The following is a 24711-nucleotide window of genomic DNA, read 5'->3' as shown; positions in this document are numbered from 1 at the left end:
GACAGACATTCAAAAAACCCAAACTTGAATTGATTCACTCTTTGCAGGTTAGTCTAAGCTGCTCATCTTAAACTGATTAATAACTAGACAGACATTCTCTGTTAAATCAGAAAATGCAGCCACATACCTGCAAGTTGCTCATGCCAGAAGCTGGAGGGCACTAGATCATGCCGGCCAGTCACTGCCAAAGGGGAGGGAAAAGAGACAGCCTCCAAGGCTCTCACCCCTCCCCGCTGGAGTGGAGGGGGCATGAGCAGGCACTAGCCGCAGCTAGCACGACACATGAAATGCCAACCACCAGCCTGGGGTTGGGGGGTGGAGGGAGGGGTGGGAGCTGCTACCAGATTGAGGAGTGGGGATGGGGGAAAAAAGTCTTCTCTGAAGCAAGCATGTACTGAACACAACAATTTTGAAAGCATACAGCAGGAAACTACCAAAAATCTTTACCTAAGCTAAGATACAGCCCAGTAAAAAACAGCATACACAACTTAGTCTAACTTAGAATGTAAACCAGAAAGACAAGAATTGGTTTTACTAATCCTGAGGGCAGACACAGTGTCTCCTTACAGCCAGGCATTCAGAAAGGCTTTGTTTAGTTATTTCCAGTTTTTACACATTCTGCTTTATAATATAAATGTATCTCTCTGCGTTCTTTGGTGAAGCTCTCTGTAACTTCCCTTAATTTCCCTTCCAGCATGTTTGATGATTGCCAGGTCTTTGCCAGCACTTACCACCTCTCAGTCTAGTCCTGCATATCTTAGCTCTGGGCTCACAACTGCATCCCTGCCTGGCTTCAGGGAAGCTGCAAAGACTGCACACAAATCCCCAGGGGCTCTGAGGGAGAGAGGAGTTGGAGGAAAGAATTAACTCCATCCCTGCCCGGCTACAGGCTAGCTGTGGAGGGCTGGCAAGCCCCAACTGTAGTCCCCAGGGTTTGCCAGCAGGGGAGGAGGGGATGAAGGGAGGAATTTGCCCCAGGGCGCATGGGAGGCCAGAAGCTGGCCACACCCTGCCCCTGCTCTGGCTAGAGAGCAGAAGGGAGGAGCCAGCTCAGCTCACTGGAGCAGAGCTCCACCTAGCCCAAAAAGCATGGCGGGATGCTGGGGAAGTCTGAATTAACTTTAACCAGCCAATGTGGCCCTTTGAAAAGGTACATGAAAAAGGGCTACTACTGACATCTCTCAAAGAAAGAAGAAGACCTTGATACTTTAGACTTTAAGAGGGACAGAAAACCCAACAAAATCAACTCTAAGGCCGTGAAAGAGTCACCTCCTATAGAACCTATTAGGAAGATAAAGGCTACAGAAGAGAATCCCAAAACAGCTGTAAAAATGGACCCCTGTCAAAACTTTTAAAGACTGAATAGACCATTTGTCATTTCAGTGTAATTGTTACATTTGCCCACTTTTGTGTGCAAATAAAACTTATCCTCAATCTCTACTAGTCTGTTCAGAAAATTATGAGCTGCCAAAAGAATGTTAACACTGAAACTCAGTGATCATATTTGCTATAGGAGAGCAAACGGACTTATCTTGTTAAGTTTTGTGATGAAAGTCTTTGAAATGAATTATTACTATATTAAATATATGTAATCTTTGCCAAGCTGCAATTGTTTCTACTGTTTTGAGTCAATTAAGTAAACCGCTATACCACCATTTCTATTCAAGGATAGTAAAGTTCTTAGTGTGCAATGAATTGCCTTTTAGTTTTTATTGTCTTCATTTAAGACGTTAAAGCAGTAATTATTCTTGGTGTGGAGGCAAGAGAACTATGTATGGGTCCTGGAAACTAATCTTCTTTTTATTAGAAGGTGAGAAAATTGGGATGCCACTGTGCAGTGCTAGGGAAATTCCCGGGAAGTATCACAGCAGGACTTCATTTCCATGTCCTCTGTGAATTATCCTTGAATTGAGGCCAATAGTCTCTGCAAGTTTTAATGTAACTCTATTCAAGCAAGTTTCACATTGACTTCACTTTCCAAAGCAGGGACATAAGAGAAACCCCCTTTAGGACTTCAGTTTATGTTCCCTGTCAGACCCTGGAACTCAAAGACATACGTACTATTCAGAGATACGTAAAGAAAAAGAAAAGTAAAGTTAAATGAAAATGAGATTTTTCTCTTTGGATTGAATTTGGTGACTAATTTCACCTGAGAAGTAGGCAACGGGGTTTCAGAAAAGATCTAAAGCTTTTATTTTGACATTTTCAAAATGAGTAATTCCAACTTTGATTCCAAATTATATTTGTTTTGAAAGTGAACTATTAATATTTTTAAGGGTGAAATAACTCTAAAATGTAACACACAATTTTGGGTTGAAAGAAGTATTTAAATTTTGACAAAAAAGCACTTCATTTTCAATCAGAACTTTGTTTTTCAGCCAGTGAACTGAAAAATCCATTATTCACACAGCTCTCTCCCCACTATTCTACACTTGCTGGCAAAATAATCAGCTTGGAATACAATATAGTGAACAATGGCAACTGGCACATATAGCTGAGATCTCCTAAGGTGGTGTTGTCTGAAGAAGTATCCAGATAAAAAATTAAAACATACTGAGCACTTTGGATGTTTTCACCCATAGCTCTCCCAGCCTTTTAGAAAGCAAGCAAGCATCATTCTTCCCTATATTTCAGGTGAAGAAACAGGGCCAGAGAAGTGTAGCAACATTCACAAAGCAGTCAGCAGCTGTACTGGGAGTAGAGCTTGTTATAAATAAAATGAGGATTTTAAATTCAGCCACCACCATGGATCTGTTTCTAATTATCCTCACTCTTTAGAAGTGGTCAAGCAATGGTTTGCAGCTTTAAAAAGCATCAATCTTAAATATTCACTTGCTCTGAAGAAGTGACTCTCCAGCCTAGGGGAAGAGAAGGAAAAAGAAAATCTCCTTTATCTCTGCTGCCTTGATAGCTATTCTTCATTGCTAGCAACAACAATTTCTTAGAACATTAAAAAATACAGATAAAATCTCTAATGCAACATGTTAAGAAATAACATTTCATCTCACCGTGCATTCTAATTTGTAAAACAACTGGAGCAGCAGTAACAGTAATCTCAAGTGATTTAAATTCATGCCTTAAACTACAAAGTACAACATGAATGAAAGACTTCTGGATATCAGTTTAATTTACAGGGTTAATATAATCTTCAAATCACAGCAAATGCATTAACCTATACCCTGTCCTCAGTTAGTGGCAAAGCTTTTACTGATGTCAAATATGGAAGCAATTGCAGAGAGAGAAGGTCAACTATGGGATGTATGGTTTAATAGCTACAGCCCAGAACTGGGAAGAGAGAGGTTTAGGGTCTTTTCTTATTATATTGCCACATTAGAGCTCAGCACTTCTTGGCATTTGAAATCTAAACCAATAGGCAAGTACTAGGGTGTGTGAGGGGGACAGAGGAAATCTTTGTGATTCCCCAGAATTCTGCTGCAAAAGTGGGACCCAGCTGCTTGTTTCTTTTAACACCAGCAGCCCAAGTACATGATTTTATTTTTTCAGAGCTCTCTCAAGGGAAATGGCTAGAGAAGCTAATTTGGTCATCATTACAAGGTTCTGCCAGCAGCAGCACAATATCACCTCAGCGTGAAAAGATCAGGTCCCTTAGCCCCCATAAGTATACTGGCAAACCCATGCTCTGGATGCAGGTATTCTGACAAAAGTGCTTCTGCTACTCTAGCATCTATTATACCCAGGAGGTAGTCTAACAAAGGTAGCAGAAGAAACCCTTCATATTCTGTGTCACTGCTACAGGACTCTGGCAAGAGAGCCACAGAAGCATCAGCCCCGTAAACCGACAAGGCCATAATTTGACAGAACAAAAATTGGCCTTTGAGAGCCGAGAGGCCCCTCCTCCTCCCACAGAGTGATATACCTCTCCCAATGCACCTGGCTCCTTCCCTCATTCAGATAACAGACTCAACTCTTCTGCACAGTTCACAAACTCGTATCCATCAATTACTCCCCTTTATCTTAAAACATTTTTACAAACTTACATACCTTCTAGGACTCCCAGCAAATTTTGCATTTGTCAGAAGTCTTTTTAGAGCCAAATCTGTCCTCGCTTTTATTTCCTAGAGCACAGAGCACCCCATCAGTCCTAACCAATGAATAATAATGTAAATTAATAGCAACAGAGGACTAGTCAAGCACAAGGAGTGAATTCCAAGTCATTTAGCTCCACTCACTCACAGTGTAGTCCACTGCTCTCTATTCAGCCGGTGAACCCCTCTGAATAGAGTTTTACTGCAGAAATCTTCAACTATGATAGTTTCACATAGACTATTAAAAAACATTTAAGTCTTAAACTTCAAGAAATTGTAATTACTGAGCTCTTACTCTCCGAGGTATTTTCAAGTAGCTACTTCTTATCTCTTTAGAAAGATTTAAACAATTCATTTGCTGGCCATTTCTTCTTCCCTCGGCTCCCCACATAATTATAATATTTTCCTGTTTTAATCCCCCATGCCTCATTTCCAAATGCTCTTACCACCTGCTAGTGGGAGCAAAGTTAGTCAACCGAGAACTTGTTCATTTAGCAACTCTCTTTCATTGCTCTTCTGTAATCTGAAAAGAATCCAACAGGTCTACCTGTATTTATTATGATTATCTGCATGACAAGCAGCTTTTTAGCATAAACTACACCAGTTTATGAAAGCATCTCAGAGGCAGCCTTTCCCTAAAGGTAGCCAATACCAATTTAAAAGTGACAGTATGCTCCATCTTTTGGAAACCAGCATGTCCCCAATCCCCTGCCTCCATTCTCTTATTTTCACTCATTCAAGATAATTGAAAAATTAATTGAATGTATTAAAAACAAAACAGTTGTGTCAGGAGCCAGAAATTATGTTATGCTATGTTGGGAACACCTCACTATATAGGACCCTGTGAATAAGGCCACAGAATTTTGACTTCTTTAAGAAAAGGATTGGAAGAGGGTTTGTAGCCTGGCAAAGGGCTTTTGGCAGAGTAGATTTGCACCTCACAGACTAACTAAATCAGATACATAGATATATAGAGATGGAGCTAGACTGCTTTCAGTGGTGACAAATGACAAAACAAGGAACAATCACTCAAGTTGCAGCAAGGGAAGTTTAGGTTAGATATTAGGAAAACCTTTCTGACTAGGAAGGTAGTAAAACACTGGAACAGGTTACCCACAGAGATGGTGGACTTTTCATTCTTGGAAGTTTTTAATGATTTAGTTGGGAACGGCCCTGCTTTGAGCAGGGGGTTGGACTAGATGACTTCCTGAGGTCCCTTCCAACCCGTATTTTCTATGATAGAAATAGATATAGATATATTTGACTTTGTCTATAAGTAAATCTACCTTCCAAAAGCTCTTTCCCAGGTTACAGACCCTTCGCCTCTCCCAGCACTGCCCTCCTGCCCTCCCTCTTTTCTTTTGTATTTACATTGCTCTCCCCATTTTATACACTGTTCTGTACATGCCCTTTAACAGCAGCGGGTGAAGTGAACTTGAGTTGATGAAAGCTTCTACTATAAAGCTTATACTATATATATAGTATAAACTCAGAAAGGATATGCACAGAGCGGTATATAAAATGGAGATAGTGATTAGAATACAAAAAGGAGGGTGGTGAGGAGAGGTAGACAGTGCTGGGAGAGACAAACAAGCCATTAACCCATAGAAACAGCATGTGTTGCGGAGGGAGGGGAGCGGGGCAGTAGGGGCAGGGTAACAAAAGTGAATCCAGGTGATGGGATTAGAATCCACAATCCCTCTTTAAACCATACTTAGCAATCTAGTCTGTGGATGATTTCTTGTTCTGCAGTTTCCCATTCAAGCTTTTTTTTTAAAGTTTTGCTGCCTAAGAACAGCTACCTGAGGTCAGTGATGGAATGTCCAGGAAGTTAAAGTGTTCTGCCACTGGCTTTTGTGTCTTTCTGGAGCTGATGCCAGGTCAGTGTTCATTTGCTTCTACATAAAGCGATCGCCCCACTGGTCCGACCTAGACAGCAGAAAAGTACAGTAGGTAGGTGATGGCATAGGACTTTCATACAGGTGTAAGTGAATGAACCTCAGATATTATATTCTTTGTTATTTGGTCCAGTGGTTATGTGGTCTGTATTGATGAGGGGGCACAGCTTGCATCTGGGTCCACTGTAAAGCCTAGTGCTTCAGTGTGAATGGGAGTTTGGTAGCCTGTTACTTGAGAAATAACACTTGATGTTGGGGGGGTCTGTCTTCAAATGGGACCTGCCACTTAGGACCTTACAGATTAAGTATCATAGACCCTTACAGACTAAATAGTTCCTTTTTTAATTGCCTAACTTTTAGTGCAGATGACGACTAAGGCCAGACACAAGGCAAGCCATCACTATGGAGAGTTTTTTCACAAAGTTCATGTGCCAAACTGCAAGAAGGCTCTGACATATAGACAAATGTCCACTGAGGATAAATAGACAAATTCATTTTTCCTTGCGTTTCAAGTCAGATTTGAATGCAAATGTTACAGGAAAATATCAACCTAAGAAGCCCTGATGAGGCTTCTTAAATTTATATTCTGCTCCATTTTCCACAAGAAAACTTGTTTTAATTTTATCACTAGGGTCTTCTAAGCCTTTGACAGTTGCTTTTACAAATAACCCCTAAGTGCTTTAAAGCTTTTTGATGCATAAGTTACACATTGAGATCTCTCTCCAGCCCCCGCCCCCGCTTCATATTCTTTTAGAAAATATTCACTTGTATAAAGAAATGGTTGAACGAACATTCACTATGAGAAGTGAAGGGCAGAATAAGGAAGCAGTGTGGGAGAAAAAGATAGAACCAAGCCATCAAAATGTTCATGCGACTTTCTGAATAAGAAATATATTATTGTCAACCATACCTGTCTCCATCCTATCCTGGTATTGAACATCAATTTATCATGCAATGTTTAAATTGAGATTGCTTTCTTTGGAGCAGGGACTGCATCTTAGCATTTTTTTTCTGAAAGAACTGTTCCTACAGATTCAAAAGTGACAAATGTACTAGTAAACAAGTTACTGTTTAACACCTTAAGAACTGTCCAGTCACGGTTTTGGTTGGATGAAAAAGCATGTATATATTATTGTATTTCCTTTTAAAAAGGGGAGAAGAAATTCACTCTCAGAGCTGCCCCTCCCTATTTGTTACATTCAGGGAGCTATAGTTAATTTAAGGTAATTTGCTGCTCTGGTTTAATTTGCTATTGTTCCAGTTCCCTGTCAGTGCCTCCCTTGCCCCAGTTCCAGATAACTACCCAGTAACTTGTCATTATTTATCATCTCCTGGAAGCTGTGAATTGACTGGAGTCTACTGCATATATTTAAAAGATAAATGTTATACAAACACACTTACCTTGCAATCCTGTGGAAGCCAGAGCTGCACAGGGTTCACTGGAAACTTAAACAAAAACACCCTCCCTTCAACACACACACAAAATCTCCAAAACCCCTCCCTTCAGAAACACTTCAGAGATATTCCCCACAAATATTACACAGAGTATGCAAAACAAACCAATACTGAAAACTCTTTCATTATTTAACATATAATGTGCGTTTAACTATAGATATTAAAAAATCTTTACCAGTTCTAATATTATAAAAGCGGACCCGGGCCCTGGCCCAATGCGGGTGGGAGAGGAGTGGGCCCAATCGGGGGAAAAGCCAACGCACTGTGGCGGTGTGAGGTGGAGAGGGAACAGTGGGCCCAGCCTGATGCAGCTGTAGCAGCAGCTGGGGGAGGGAAGGAACAGGCCTCCTCCTCTACCCCCCTCCCCTACATTGGCTCCAAGACTGCTCCTCCCATCCCCAAGTGAGCCCGACCCCAGAGGAGGAGGGGAAAGTGAGCGTGTCGTGGCATTGACAGTGATGGTAGAGCCAGGGGAGGACTGGGCCGAGGCCTGACATGGGGGCAGGGAGGAGTAAGCCCAAACCGGGGGAAAAGCCGGCCCACCACCCAATACAGCAGCTGTGTGGGGAGGAGTGAGCCTCCTCCCCTCATCGGGCCTGGGCCTAATCCTCCCCCACCCCTGCTCAACTGTGTCAGCCCCAAACCCAGTCCTCCTGTTTCACTGCCACTGCCAGGTCAGCCCAGGCCCACTGATCCCCACCCACCCCCTGCTGGGGTAGCCTGGCTTCTCTCTACCCTTGGGCCTGGTCCTCCCCCACATCAGGCCTAGGCCTACTCCTCCCTTCCCCCCTGCCACTACGGCAGGGATGGGGGGAGAGGGTCCAGCCCCAAGCAGCAGGAGGGAAGGGGGAACAGTCCCAGACAGGGAGGCAGGCGGGGACAGGGCAATGTCCTTGCCTGCTTCCCCCACCCCCCTATTATTCTTGATGGGAAATTGGCTCATTAATTTTAATAAAATCAACTTATCAGTGATATTTTTGCTGTCCAGGACAAATCACAAAGCTAGTTTTGGTCTGTTTTTAAATGGACCTCAGAATCCATTTCATAGATTTCATAGACATTTGGGCTGGAAGGGACCCCAAAGGATCATCGAGTCCAAGATCTGTGCCAGGGGCTGAGCTATGATGCTTGACAGCTCCTTGAGTAACCTTGCATGTAAACTATCAGGGCCGGCTGACTTGATGGTATCCAGCCTGTCTCAAGGTGTTCCTTCACGAGGTCAGCTTTGATGGAGGGTAAGGAATCTCCCTCACCTAGGCCTCCCTGACCCACAGTGGGTAGGGGTGTTCCATGGGACTGGTGAAAAACTGATGTAAAGTACCCATTAAGCAAGTTTGCTTTTTCATGGGCATCAGTTGTCAGTTTAGCAGGGGTCCAATGTTGCCCTTGCTTTTCCTTTGGCTCCCCACATACCAAAAATAGGTCTTTTTATTGTCCTTGATATTTGTAGCTAGCTGGAATTCCATTGCAGCCTTGGCTTTCCTGGTTTGCTCTCTGCAGGTCCAGACCAGAGCAGAATATTCCTCCTTGGTGGTGGTTCCAGTCCTCCATCCTTTGTAGGTCTTCCTTTTAAGATGCAGGAGGTCTGCTAGTTCTCTGGAGAGCCAAGGGGGCTGCTGTGCCCTTTTGCTGCCGTTCCTCTGAGATGGGATAGACTTTGCTTGCACATCTAGGATTGCTCCCTTGAGGAGCAACCACTCATCTTGAACTCCCCTCCCCTTTGGGTTGTGGCCCTTTACGGCCTCCCTGATGAGCCTCCTGAGCTTGTCAAAGTCAGCTTTCCTGAAGTTGAGGGCTTCTGTATTACTGACCGACTGACCTATGCTAGGTCAACCACTCCAAATATAAGTACCAGATAACTTATATGAAGCTTGATGTTCCCTTTTCTAACCCAGTGAAGTATAGTTAAGATATGATTATTAATACAATAAATGTTCTCCTTAATTGTTGGTTATCAAAAAAGTATGACTTAAATTTTTACATACAATACAAAAAAAGTGCTATGGAAGTATAAATTTACACAGTTGGCATTTTGCTCCATTAACAAAGAACATTTTTAAAGGAAACTTTAAACACTGCTAAGATACCTAAATAAGACATATGGATATTTAGTGAGTTACCTCTTTTGCTTTAAAATATGGTTGGCAGGCAATGGAATACAGCATCATGGAAGACCAGAGATCAGTAACAGGCAGAAAAACCTGTATTTTTCACTGGAGGATTCTTCAGAAATGAAGGACTTATTCAGCTATGCATCTGCAATATTACATGTAAAGAGATTAAACTGTATACATGTCATAAGTAATCCTATTATATAGTTAGACATTCTGCCAGGGTACCTTGTGCGTGGTCAATTAATTATAAACTGGAAGAGTACAGAGGCATAACTGGACACTGGATGGTGGTGATGCATAGGACAGCATGATTGGCTGTACTGCCAGCAGCAAGGGCCAGGCCAGCAGCACAGCTGCTACTATTTTTACCCACTCTGTCTTCCCCTGCCACAGACACTTCCAATTGCCCATCTGTTACACTACTGGAAGGATAGCAGACAGCATATCAATCGTTCTCTCAAATCCTTACAATATCAGGGTACAACAGTCCTTTATACATCCCTGACTTTCGTAACTTTCATGACTTGCTACATTTAAAGTTCTCTCTGGTTTTAACTTTTATTGACTGCTGGATATTCAGATTCCAAAGTTTACTGGCTTTTGCTTTGTTAAATTTTAAAAAGGAAGAGCTTTCTCAAGGTAGTAAGATGAAAACAAAGAGCAGTTGCAAGTAGTGCCTTGAGGCCTGAGTGCTCTCTCTCTCTGGGAAGTGCATGTTGTGCTTTGCAGAACTTCAAAGCATATTTTACTGTCATAAACCTGTTGGTTAAACAACTATCCAATGCCAACTAAATTTCAAGCTGATTCTTCAATTAAGCTGATAATATCTTTCATCCTCTGAGTCTATTTTCATGACTGACTGATAAAAGAAACCTAAGCTTTCCAATAAGAGCTTCATAATGATTAATTTTATCAACATTGTATTTCACAAAAGGTCTGGAGCAGGTTAGTAAATAAAGGTGTCCATCATACTATAACCATTTACTGCCAAACACATACACAGAGAATACTGTTACCAGCTATGCTCCATTTAAGACCTAAAAGTTAGAATGTTTTTTTTCCCCTCCAGTACACACGTAACATGTGCCAATGCTTGCCAACAGTGTGGCAGGGTGTGACAGGTTCATGCCGCAGGAGTGGCCATGTGACCTCTACCCAGTTCAGTCTCTATTACAACCCCTCTCAATTGATCGCCCACCATGACTTGTTCTTACTATAACTTAAATAAGGGAGGCTGCCCCCAGGCCTTAGAATGAGACTTGGTTCATTTGTAGGGCCTCTGGGTTCCTCCTAGACCCTCAGCCACCTTGATTTGACCCTTAAGCTCAACAGCCCCTCTTAGCTGGCCTGGGCCTCTGTAGCTTCAAGGGCTATATCCATATCTATGCCCCTCCAGAGCACCTGTAGCTTTAAAGGCTTGATGCATGGCTCAGTTTCCTCCCCTACACCACAGCTCAAGCCTCACAGGTGTTTTTTCTCTGCTATGTTAATTATCTGTATATTTGGTTCACTTGGGCCCTCAAACCCACTGACCCCCTATCTAGTCTTTCTTTGAGCGCTTGAACCTCTGGTCCTCCACACATCCCCTTCATGCAGTCCCTCCACTGAGCTCTTAGACCCTCTACTCTGGCATGTGGACCCTCTGGTCCAGATCTCAGCCTTTCCTAAACTGCCGAACCCCTCACTGGGCCCCACTCCTGATCTGAGGGTACCTGGATTACTGGCTCTTTAAATAGGCCTTAAGCCTATCACCGCAAGGCTCAAGGCTAAACTCGCAGTGCAACTTAAATAAACCTGAAGCATCTCAGCCCTGTGGCAGACACCTCAAACCCTCTAGGAGCTTAACATAAACAAAGGCCTCACAGGTTGCTTGCACCCTTAGTGAAGGCATATCCCAGTGCCCTGCTACACAGGGCTCTTATTTTAGCGTATCTTCATTAAAGAACAAATTGAATACAAGACTATGAAGAAGTGCCCGAAGACCTAACAAAATTGTTAGGTGGTGGAACATGATTGCTGATGCACAATGAATTGGGTTTTGTCTAACAAAGGAATAAAGCAACATGAATGAATTGAGATGAATTGGCATTTGTGTAACAAAGCAACATCAATGAAATGCAAATCAGCAATCAGTTTACTCAAATCCAAGATGAGTTATTTCCCTCCCCAATTAGCATGGGGGAAAAAAAGCCTTGTGTTACATTTGAGTACTGGCTTGGGACAGGTGCTGGCTCAACTTTAGCTTTGGCACTGGGCTCATAGCTGAAGCTGGAGCTGCGTCACTGCCTACCCTGAGCCAGGACACCTAATTTGGCATGGGAGGGGTCTTACCACAGCCTGCCCCTCCCCACCCCTTGCTCCCTGTGCCTGGGGTATAGAGTGGGGGTGGCAGGGTAGCACATGGCCAGGGGGCAGGCAGCAGGGGGGTCAGGCATGGTGGGGTGGGGATCAGAAAACAGGCATGGAAGCAAGGGGCAGGGTGTGGCCCCTTACGCCCCACCATTGCTTTCTTCACCATAGCAGTAGGAGTGGGGAATGAATTTAAGATGACCTTACACTAATTAGATCCTATACATAGAAAATGATAACAAATGTATCATTTTCTATGTATAGAAGCTAATTATTGGGGAGGTCATCTTAAATTCAGGTAAATACAGTGACATTGAGACCAGTTGCAAACTGGACCTGTGTCCACCCTGGCATGTAAAAGGCACAGATGAGATGAGGGCCATTCCTGATGGAGATGAAAAGATGAGGGCTTAAAAAGATAATGAAATTATTGATTTATGTTCTATTGAGAGGCTTGGGAAGGGGAGATGGATGAGAGGTAGAAGAGCAAAGAGAAAGGAAAACCCCAAATCCAATCACAGAAGTTTATTAAAATCAAAGGGGAAAAAAATTGGAGGCTTTAAAAAAGCTGAAGAGTAGAGGAAATGTTAAATGATTACATGTAAAATACTTATACTCCACATATAGAGAACTTGCTTCTATCAGACTTCTTCATGTGGTCTTCCTCTATCCCCAGTATAAAGTCTTTCCTGTTAACTAGGAATACATTTCTCTTTAGTTGTAACAGCCTTGTTAAAAGCAAAATGCATGGTTATAAATAACAAGAAAGAAAGATTTGTCAAAGAGATGGTTGGATGAACTTGAAGTATAATCGCTGAACCTCGACATTCCATCACCCTTATTACTCATCTGTATACGTCAAAGCCGACCCACTGAAGTTACAGCCAAGGTGGTTTACAAATGGTATCACACTGAGGAACTACGAGATCAAACAAACAGATTTGTTTACAGCTCCAAATTCATCCCTCAACCCTCTGTTAGCAGCTAAAAAGCTCTTAAATACTAAAATAAAAAGTTTTTCAGTGACTAAGGTCATGAACAGACATTGCATTTGTAGCATTGCCAAAGGCGTGTACAGTCAGTCAAGCTATTTGTAGCACTTCAAAGAGGGTGAAAGTGCTCCAAAATATTACCTCTTTCATAGAGGAACTTCTTGGTAGGGCCACATTTTGTAGTGCTATGTCCAATGTCTGTATAGTCACCAGAAGCCCATCAGGAGGTTCTTGAGCCCCCCACATCCCTCAGCTCCCTGCTCTCCCTTTCCCACTCCCAGGGGAAGTGAGGAAAAGCAGCTTGTTCCCTGACAGCTTGGCCAACAGCTGTTAGCTTATCATTAAAAATTTAGCCCTTCCTGGGCTAAATTACTTCCAATTTAGGAGGCAGAGCAGATGGAGCAGGTGTGGTACACCTGACTGCTGCAGTCCCTGACACACAAACATGGCCTGGGCGTTAAATAAAGTGAACACGCTGACCACCTTGAGTTTACTATTAGTCTGTAAAAAAAACTGAAAAAAGCTCAGCCATATGAGAAATGGAGTATATTTTCTTGTACATATCAACATTTCATACAGACCAAGATTAAATCCATTTCTCTCACAAATACAGCTCCACACCTGGAGGTTAATCATTCTGAGACCCCATCAAAGATAGGGGGAAAGAACCATAGCCTCAAGTTACCTGTAATAACAGAGTGCTTTTCTCTTTCTCTCTCTCTCTTTTTAAAATGTTTTCCGTGTATGATCAGTTCTGATATTTGGGATGAGGGTAGGGAAATGGCAGGGTGAGGGGATGGAGAGAGAGAGAAGAGCAAGAGGGGTTGCCACAGTTGCTCTTTAATTTCTCCCAAGAAAGAATTCTCACCTGGTGAAAGCTTCTCATCCTGTATGCTTCAATGACAGGGTTACTAGGTGAGCTGTCTCTGTTGCCAAGAAATGAAGTCTCTCTCAATTGAATGCCATAGATACAGTTGTCAGAACTGACGGGAAGGCACTTAGCAGTGGCAGCAATAATGCTACATGATAGGGAGCAATCGTTCTAGAATGTTCTTGGAACCATCCAGTCCTCTTGAGGGCAATAGAAGCAGAGGGAACAGAGAACCACACAGGGCCTGTGTACTCATTCAGCACCGAGTAAGCAAGTAAGTTGTCTTGGAAGAGAAACGAGAACTCAAGCATGTAGTATTGAAGTGAATTACAAAATACTTGCACTTAAACTACTAACTGCCGAAGTGACCAGTGGGCATTGCTCAGACCTCATTCCATTCTTTTCTCTAACATTTTTTAAAAGATAATTGTACAACATTAACATTTTTTAGAAAATTCTTTTTGCCCCCCCCCATTTTGAGTATCTTTAGTAGATTACAGTCTTATCTTGACCTGCACATACTTATCCCTACAATTCTCATGACTCTCATTGGAGTTCATGCATAAGCCCAGTCCCCCGGGATTACTGGACCACAGAACTAAATCGCAGAATTTTAGCAGTTCAAAGATCTAGCTAAGTGTTATGAATGGGGGCAACCCCGTTGGACCCAGTTTTTGAATCCCCAAATGGTAAATGATTCATGGAACAAGATACAAAATCACTCCAGAGAGGCAAGATGACTGCAGGTAGAAGACACTTTGTACCTGCCCAGCAGTTTTGGCTTGGGAGGACAGGGCACTGGGGCTGTCCCCTTAAGCAGCTCTGGTGTGACCCTGTTGCATTCTATTATGGTTTGCAGTGGTTCAATGTCATGTAGCAATAAATAGCTAAAACTCAGACAATGCATGAAGCAGACCTTTGTCAGGCACTGTCCTTGGCTTTTGGGGTAGGTTTCCACAGCACAATGCAGTGTCGTGCAGAGATGTCTGAGCTAGCTGAGGTGCCAGAAGCAGCAGGGCATAATGAAACCACAGCACAGCTGTGCAGCCTGGCTGAGAACTGAACTAATGGGCAAAAGGCAGTGGCTGCCTTCTGCTGAACCTAAGACTAACACAGCTATCTACACCTCTGTGTGCTAATGGGGTTTCACTGCTTCTGGTAAGTGAACAACTCTGAATGAGCTGGACATAGAAACCCATGGAGTTTGCTCTCTCCTCTGCAGAAATTTCTTCTAACATGGTTGGTGGAACAGACTTCTACGCTCTAAGTGATTGTTGATCCATGATGAATTAAAACACACACACACACCCTGGGGATGTGGATAGAAGAATGCTTGGGGCCCTTTCAAAAGGGCAGCAGCTGGTATCTTCCTTCTAATTGTTACTGAACTAGCCAAGAATGATTTAAATCAGCCTAAGCTTTACTGCACTTTACTGCTGCTTCATTCAGGATTAAAAGTGAAGAACAAGTGCAGCAGCTTGGGACAGCATGAGGTCAAGCACAGCTAGTAGCATTACTGCCTCCTGATGGACAGTACCAATGTCAGGTCAGGAAACTGACTTGCAGGTCACCTCAGGGATTAACTGAACATTACTACTGAGCTCTAGTTAGTAGTTATAAGTATTTAACATCTATTATGTTAGTGTTGCTTTTTCAATTATGTTTGACTGGAAAGGAAGATGAGAGAACCAATTAAAGCAGAGATGCTCAAACTTTTGGCCTCACACCCCAGGATCAGGGCCTGTGCCACTCCCACACTCACTGATAGAGTCCTGTGCTGCCCCTATGCAGCACCTACCTAGCTCCACACACCCCAATTGGACCCTGCACAGCCCTTGGGCTCTTGTGCTGCCCTGGCCTGGCCCTATGCATACCGTGATGATGAGTCCCAAATTGACTGGGACAGTTGTGGATTTCACAGGCTGTCCCAGCATCCTGGCCAGTTCGTGTAAATTGAAGCAAAAATCCTGGATTTGGCTGCTGCAGACAGTGGCAGAGCCTACTTCTGCGTATAGACCCTGGCCTGGCTCCTGCTGAGCAGTGGCTGGAGGCAGGGGGGCAGGCTGGGCACCACTCTTCCTCTGGAGTGGGGATCAGTCAGGGCAGGTCAGGTCAGGTCAGTCCAAGGCTTAGGCATCTACGCAGGGCAAGCCTGACACTAGAAGTCTCATGCCATGCTGCTGAGGTGGCTCTTAAGACCTGGGCTGTGTGTGGCAGCTCCAGGCAGCTGCCAAGGGCGGGGGGAATGCTCCCAGCCAGTTCCAGCCTCTGCATGCACGGGATGGAGCCCAGCCACAGGGCTCTCTGCTGTCCCACCTTGTCCCACTATTGGGGCTTATGGGAGCCAGGGGTGGGGGGAGGAGAGAGGGAAGTGTGTGTGTGTGTGTGTGTGTACGTACGTACACGTGCATGCTTGCACATGTGCATGATGGCAGTGCCCCCACCTGATTCCTTTACCCCATTCCAAATTCCCTTGAACATAATATGGTCACCCTACCTACACACCCAAATAGATGAGGCTCTGCACTGCCTATTCCTGACTTTATGCACTGAATCAGGCCCTGCATACCCTGCCTAGGTTGCAGTCATGCTATCTAGGCCACAGGGCTCCTTACAGGTCTAAAAATTTGACAGCAAAGGAGCTGCAATAAATGGTGTCACCACTTCCCCAAATTTTTGGACCTGGGCCACAGTGATCACTGCAGGCCAGATAAAATGGTTCTGGTGGTTGTATCTAGCCTATGGGCCATGGGTTAAGCACCCCCAAGTTAGAGGGTTGTACACTACAACTGGCTTCATTAGCTTATACTACAGTACACAGTGCTGATCAGTTCCAACTTTGATACTGAATGAAGCTGGTCTCCATCAGACGCTTTGATTTTGATTTCTGCCTGCACTTGCCTGTCAGATCCTTTGACAACAGTTACATTTTGTTTCTGTTTGAGTTTTGTACTATAAGATTGATTCCATGTACATTTTATTTGCATCTGTTCCGTAGAAATTCCATCTGCAATTCTAATCAAAGCTAGTGCTGATCAGCAAGTACAGTATTGTATAAACATTTCACTATTCCACTGACTAACATCTTTTCATGGTCAAAATAGAGCTAAAAATGAGTTATAATTTCATCCAAAAATTGTTATTACATATTCAAATAGTGTTTAGAAATAAAGGCAGTGTATATATACTGTATAGCAGATTAATACTGATTCTGCATATTACTCAAATGGAAATTTATTAAAAGCTGCACACTTTAAAAAGTCCAAAATTAAAAAAAACCAAAACTTAAAATCTCCCCTGAATGCTTTCTTTAACAAACTTTTCTGTTGAAAACTATTCAAAGTGATGATACCATCCACCAAAGAGGACACAGCAAGGTGATGATTGACCTTGTCAGCTGGAAACATCTTTCTTTTTTCCTTGGAACATTTAACTCATAGATGCAGCCAATTACCTTGTGATAATGCTTGCTTCAAGAGTTTTATTGCTTTGTTCCTTTAGAGCAAAAACACACATACTAACGTAACTGAGGGTTGTTTTATCTGGAGTTCTAGCGCCTTGGTACAGTTAAACAGTTACTCCACTCTTAAACATCGACTCCTACTCCATTTTAATGCTTAATTGCAATATTAAGCTTTAAAAATAAAGTAAATTGTGATATTTAACTAAAAATACTCAACAATGCTTCAATCTTATTCATTACATTTCCATAGCTTGTATTCATATGTATACTAACAAATAAAGAGAAAGATTTGTAGATTTACTAGACAGGCTTCTTTCTCTCTCACACTGGAGATAAAATAGAAAAATATTTTTTTCCATGCTTGCGTAATTAGCTTGAAGACATCTGGAGAGATTCCTATGGATCCTGGGCCTAAGTTTCCCAAGATACCTGTTTTGGTGAAGTGAAAACAAATCAAGACAGCCTCATAGGCTTTGCAGTGGTAAGAGAGTAAAACATGCCCCAAAACTGTAGAATTTAGGTTCTAAATTCAATCAAGGTAAATGTTGAGAGCTCTCAACTGTCAATGAAGTCAAGGGGCCAAATGCTAGAAAGAGGTTATAGTGCAAGCTCAGGGCACAGTGGGCTCCTGTAATACAAATGAAAATAGAATTTTATTGATTTGCAGAGAAGTGAATGTGACTTACAAGTTCTCAGTACCTCTCTCTAGTGATCCTAGAATCTAATCCTGAAGCCCCTGGCACATGTTCATGTAATGGTACACTAGTATCTGACCCCTGCACCCAGTAATAGCACTTCTTGTCATGCCACTGTAACAGGAGGCTTTCTCAGGGCCGACTTCCCAGTGGCCCGCCCTCCTGTTTCTGGACTAACCGCCCGCCTTCTTGCCCGCCACACTTTGTTGTAATTAATTAATTCATTGATGTAATTAAGCAGGAGGTTGCATGTTATCTGCCCTGATGCCAGGGGGCACTATCTGTGGCTCCATTCCTCCCCAACACTGCAGCCCAAGCCTCGCAGATGGCATCTAGATGTTATCATCATCACCGGCCCCCACACTGGGCCCCAGAATCCTAATTGAACCCGACCTGCATTCCTCTCCTCAGGCAGTCTCATCTGCCTTCATACTAAGCAGCATAGCTCCCTGAGCTGCTTCCCCTTTGGTTGTGGCCCCCCCGGGACCTTTGGCTGGCTCGACTAGCCTTGGTCCACCTCCAGGCCAGTCAGAACCCCAGGCGTGCAGCTCTTGGGCATTCCTTGTGGTAAGCCCCCGGCCCTTCGACCTTTCCAGTCCTGGCCCCAGCATGAATCAGTCAGGGGAAGTTCAGACAGACCTGAGTCTATGGCCCTTTTCTCTCTCTCTGGGGGTCTACCCTCCAGGCCCTCCAAACAAGGGGTAATCCACCCAGTTGTGGGGGCTAGGGGTTAAGGCACCCCAACCTGCCTTCACCAGGGTGGTAACTGGCCTGACAGTACCATTGAGAGCCCCACCAGGCCACCCACTCCCAACAGGGTGCAGTTTTAGGTCATACCCAGGACCAAGAGCCTCCTGACCCTCCCCTACAGCTTCTCTCTTAGCTCCAGATGATACCAGCAGCCCTCTGGCCAGGTTGTATTATTGCCTGGCCTCCAGCAGCAGAACTGCCCTGTTTATATGGGCAGCCCTAGGTTCAAATGGCTGCCCTCATCAGGCACCTGGCAGCTGCCAGCTCCAGGCCCTTAAAGTGGCAGGCACAAACAGCGCCCTGCCATAGCCATATGCACGGGAGGAGATACAATTTTGGTATCAGAAACCCCAAATCACACCATTGCTATCTGCCAGTGTTGGGGGAACCCACAATCCTGTGATCACAATCCTGGGCTACTGTTGCATCAACAAGTTGAAAGCAAGTTCTTGTAGCTTTACACACTGGGCCAACAATTAGTTGATATTGGGTCTCAACTCCAGTCCCAAGTCCAGTTTGCCTGGGGCTGTCTGGGCACACCAATCAACTGATTGCCAGCCCTGGCCCAGACAACCCTGGGTCTTGTTTGAGCTGATCGTTGGACAGGTTCAAGGGCTGATTCAAGGGCTTCATTTGGATCAACCTAGCTACACAATTCCATCAGCTCATTGTTCCTTGGAGATACAAGAACACACACCAGGAACATTTCTTCACTTCATACCACAGTGAAACTATAATAAATTTTCACTTCATGCCAGAATGAAACTATAATATTTTAAAGTTATTTGTCTTTATTTTTCCTTTAGATATTTGCTGTTTTGTGTACTTGTTTAATTGGCTCCTTTGGGCTATATTCAATTTCTTTCCTATAATTAAGTGACAGCTCTCTGCTAGGGGCACTAGTTTTACCTGAAAGCTATGCCAAACTTCAATTATGCCACTTACAGAAGATTTATTTGCTAACTTTTCCAGTTACATCATACCCACAGCTTAAGTAAATCCATGTATTTGAGGGTTAGGACCTTCATTTCTGCCACAATTTAAAAACGAAGAGAAGGTCCTTAGCTAAACAAAAGAGTGTAATTGCATGAATTGGACTTCTTAAATTCCTGATCTGACCGTGACTAGGTATCTTTGGACAAAGTAATTAAGTTTCTAACTTGGTTTCCTGTCAGACAGGAGACTCTAATTGAGAGTGGTGTAGGAGTATGGTGAGGGGGGGAAAACTATTTTTATCTTCTTCCAAATAGTGTATTGCAGGTACTTCATACAACTATCAGGCCACAGTCAGGTCAAACACGTGACCTTTTTCCAGCACAGTCTCATGCTACAACACAAGAAAAGTTGAAGATCCCCATTCCTTTTGGCTAAGATGAGGGTGAGCATGACCCTCCAGGTTCTACATACAGTTCAAGAACATTTCTGTTAAAATGATCAGCAGCAAAATGCCAATTTGTACAAGTTGGCCTCCCATTTAAATGATCATGGATAGTTCAAATCTTCGTCTGTCATGTGATAGCACTGCATCATTTCATACTTATTTATACTCATCAGTTATGAAACCTAAAAGACTTGAAGGGCTCCCCACCCCTCCTTTCTTAAAGCAAAACCTGCATTTTGCAGAAGATGATATGGCTGCTACCAAAACTCCAGCATAGATTGCCATGGCATCCAGGCTTGTGCCCTGGTACTAAAGGCATTCCTGGGGAAAAAAGGCTGTACACTACCACTGAAACATATGTGCATATATATTTTTTTACTCTATCCAGTCTCAGCAGTGCTTAATTACCTGAATTCGTGAGAAAACACCTATCTCTTTATAAACTACTGGGCTCCTAATCCCGTAACTATGTTCATGAGCCATGGAACATCTCAAGTACGATTCTGACTATGTTCAGAATTGCAGACATTAGAGATTAATATGGTGTTCATATTATATATAAAATATGAAAATATATATTCATAATATATAAAAACAATGATAAATTAGCGCTTCACACAAATAGTATATTATATACAGAATTAACAGTGTAAACATACATAGAAAAATGTGTTCTAAAAACTACAGTAGAAATTTAGACAACAATCAACAGATAGAACTGGTACCACACATTGGAATTTGTGCTATCCCAGGCAGTTACTAGAAGAATTTTTCTTATGAAGTTAGTTGTACAGTATAATACCATTTTAACCTTGCACACAAAGAACTAATCACATGTTCTACAGAGCACCATCAGCAAAAGTAAATAGTGGGAGGTATGGTTACCTTCTTGCTTCTGTAGCACGATTGCCATGTTGATAGAGTTTTGGACCACATTAAAGGCTACTGAGCCAAAAGCATGTCATGTTGAATTTCTAATACCTATTGAAAGAACAGGTGTTTTTGGAAACCTGGAAAGAACTTTTATTAGGCAGGTTAGGCTCAATACAAGGTTTTTTATTTAAAATGAGGAAATATTAGGAGCAGTTAGTTAGGAAAGAAGTAGTCAAAAGCAATCCCCCCCGCCCCCAAGCAATATTAAGACCAATACGTGGTCATCACACAAATTAGCAGTACATGCCTATCTTGAAAACTCTGTTGTTCATTTTTGGCATCCCACATACCAGTGATTCTTAACGAGGATGCTGCAGCACTTTGTGGTGCCATGAGATCCTTTGAAAGGTGTTCCTGGGTGCCAAGCAACATTATTTGGGCCAGATACAGACGTTACACTTTTATCAGTATAAGTGATCAGAAACTGATCTATACCCATAACCAAACAGAAGTTTAGCACACACAGACTGATATAAAAATGGTGGAACCCAATCTAAGATTTGCCCCCTGCCCCCACACACATACACAAAGGACGAATGAATATGTTCCATTCGCTACCAATCTAAACTATGTTGCTTACAGAAAACTCCACAATTCAGACCAATTCCCCCTTAGGCTTTTTGACTTAACCTGGGTGTACAAACACACATGATTCACAAGATAAAGCCAGAGATTTCAAACAGGAATCCATAGCATGAACCATTCTGACCTATTGTGGTCTTTGAGTTCTTTGCAATAGAAAAACTGCTCTATGATTTTTTTTTTTTTTTTTTGGTAGACAAGAAATGAAGGTAAGCAAAAAACTGGCATTTGCCAAAGTGTACCTTATAGCTAAAAATGGTTGAAAAACACTGCCACAGAGAGATGAAAAGATCCAGAGGATAATCATACTTACTGAAAACGTTACTTTTTTTTGTATGCTCTCCAAAGTAGTGCAGGAATTTTTTTGTCTTCTTATGAACCAAGTCTCTCCTTTGATTTCTTGTCTGCCCAGCCCTTTCTCGCCCTACCACTTTGAGCCCTGCTCTTCACAAGCTTCCTTTTTCACACTTCTCTCTTCCCTTTAGCCCTTTCATTAGGAACAAATATGAATGGACATTCCATGTTGGATTAGCAGTATTTACCAATCTGCTCAATTGTTCAAATAAAGAAAACTTGCCTCATCCCCTATTAAGCTAGTAATAAAAATGTTTCCCTAATACTGGTGCTATAGAATCTTGGCTCAATGCAGCATTTACAGTATAAAACCAAGTCCTTTATTGCCATCTAGAGGCTACACACCGACTAGAAGAGTAAGGATTACCTCTGTATAGCATGTATAAAGTACTATGTAAGAAAAAAGGTTATCATGACATTTAAAACACATTTGTGAAACTAAAATAAACCTGTGTGCAAACAGAGTAAATGCACTGAACACTTAAAAAGTAGGGTACATAAGAGCTTTCTCTTCTATAGAAAGCCTAAGATTGAGAGTGTAAAATAAAATTAGGCATCACCTCATTAAATAAAGGTTCACTTTCACTATTATTCAGTCACCACATTTCCCCACCCAGACACCTGCTTAGAGGAAGCCTTCTGTAGGTTTCTTCAATAACCTTTGTGCTTCTCTTCCATCTGTCCCAGAGCAAAGCATGCTTGCTTCTGTCTTAAGATAACACAGAGTATGGTGTAAGGATGAAGTGCCACAAACCCTCACCACCATCGTCTTCCCATGAAAGAAAGGCATGATTGAAAAGTCTCCCACACCACCAATATCTTCCTCAGTAACCCCCAGCACTGGGGGAATAAACCAATGGCACACAACCCTTGCCCTCTGCCGAGCGAGCTGCACAGGCAGCAGAACGCATACATCAGGGCTCTACCTTGCCCCATGGCAGTGAGGGAGGTAGCAACTAGGGGCCACAGGCTGCCAGCTGGACAGCCCTGAACTACAGAATTCTCTGACAAGCCAATTTTTGTTGGATTGCATTTCCAATGAAGAATATACCACATAAAGTTGGTTACCTGAAGTCCAAAATTATGTTCTGCACTCTAACTTCTGGCTAAAAGTCAAGCAAACTTAAAAAGCAGACCAAGTGAAAAGGATGATGATAGTTATTTGTTGCATTTAGTCTTCATAAGTAGGGCTTTTAAATGCAATTGCATTAATTGCCAAACCATCTTCATCAAGCAACTTGCTCTCAGTATCCAAGGAGAAAGAGAGAGAAGGAGATAAAGCTGCAAATGCTACCTCTGAGAAAGTTCAGAGCGAGGCCTGTCATAACTCTTACTTTCATTTCACTGCTTTGATTTAGTGATGATATATGACTTACTACTTCCTTAAAGTCAGCCCTGACTAACCTACATTTCTTGATGTTCAACAAGTAGACTAAAGACAACTTTTAGTATACTACCCCTTTCTCTTTGACTTGGGGTAAAGCAATAAAAATGCATGGTTTCAAAGGGAGACCATTAAACGTATTAAGAGTCAATTGGGATAAAAAGTTAAAACTTGCTTCAGGTCCTTCACAACAGCCCTCAAGACTCCCAGCCAATTTTGTTACATTTTACAGTGACATTCTTTGTAAGTGTTTTTTTTATTACCATTCCTATAGGAAAGATCCATAAAACCAAAAGCTGGAAGAGCCTGTCTATATAAAGGGAAAGATTGAAACTTGTCATATACAGAGGGCCATGTATAAAAACCATAAACAAGCTTATCCCTGGGTTTCGCCGTTGGATTACTTTTCCAATATTATATTGAAGAAGCAGGAACAGCTGAAATCCCAAAAGCGAAGTGAAGTCTGGTTGATAAATTGAGAGCTGAGCAGAGAAGGAAGTTGTAACTGGCAAGGAGTGAGCAGAACACATTAGGCACTGGCAGTTGCTATGGTGGAGATAAAGCAGGACCATAGGCAATGGCTCCAATCTACAGTCCAAAACTTAATTACCCTCTTCCATCAGGAATTCAAAGTCACAGCCCCCGTACTAGACCTGAACAGCTTAACGGTTTCATTACCCTCGCATACTCTCTCCATTAGACTACCTTTTAGACATCAAACAGGGAACTACTCTCTCTATTACTGTTAACCTGCTGTACATATTTATTTTTGCCAATATTTGTTGAGAATTCTGCTTCAGTGTCACTGTGTGCTTAAAGGGAACTCACCCAAGGCTGGAATGTGCAGAGCCTGTGCTTTGAACACCAATACTACTTGCCTCTAAACTTGTGTTAAGTTGACTATGGAACTCCCTAACTAAAACCCCCCCAAAAACAGGCAGGTGGGAAGAGAGGGGAAATCTACCATTCACTCTCAATGATATCACTGTAGTGGGGCTGTTAACATAAGCCTTTGAATGCTTTCCTCTGCATATCACCTTTGGGAAAAAAATATTTTTCCAGCCAGACGAATGCAGAAGTGCTGTACTGAAGATTTCAAAATAACATGTGGTAGAGATGATGCACATGGCTCAAAGGAGGCTGCCAGAAACCAAACAACAGCTAGTTTTATGTTATCTACCAGCAAGCAAGGAGGCAAAGAAATCAAGGAGAGTCCAAGACCTGGGTGTACTCTTTGCCCAGACTTGGCATTAGAAATCCTAATGGGAAAAAGAAAATAGCAGGAGGAATGTGAGATTTCCTTCACTAGTGAGTACATTCCATGGGTCAAACATTCTTCTTTACTCCCAATTCTGCTGTATGACCAGCAGCAAATATGAAAAAAAACAGTTACCCTACTAAGGATGATGTGTTCCTGCATAGACTTGAGGATACTGAATAGAGC

At 42.7% G+C, this 24711-nt stretch overlaps 1 long non-coding RNA gene across 1 annotated transcript; it reads right to left on the bottom strand.

Moving 5' to 3' along the window:
- Positions 1-2180: 2180 nt before the first annotated feature.
- LOC149864959 (uncharacterized) lies at positions 2181-22360 on the bottom strand. The gene is made up of 5 exons (XR_016442681.1): positions 20900-22360; positions 9520-9655; positions 5849-5975; positions 4003-4076; positions 2181-2858 (listed from the first exon to the last, which is right to left on the bottom strand). It is a non-coding gene; the product is annotated as an uncharacterized LOC149864959 (long non-coding RNA).
- Positions 22361-24711: the final 2351 nt, after the last annotated feature.

The sequence above is a fragment of the Crocodylus siamensis genome, chromosome 5 (genome assembly GCF_052110815.1).
Source record: "Crocodylus siamensis isolate JL-2025a chromosome 5, ASM5211081v1, whole genome shotgun sequence".
NCBI classification, from domain to species: domain Eukaryota; kingdom Metazoa; phylum Chordata; order Crocodylia; family Crocodylidae; genus Crocodylus; species Crocodylus siamensis.
Note: the sequence above shows the minus strand (reverse complement) of the source record. Positions and strands in the feature narration are given on the sequence as shown.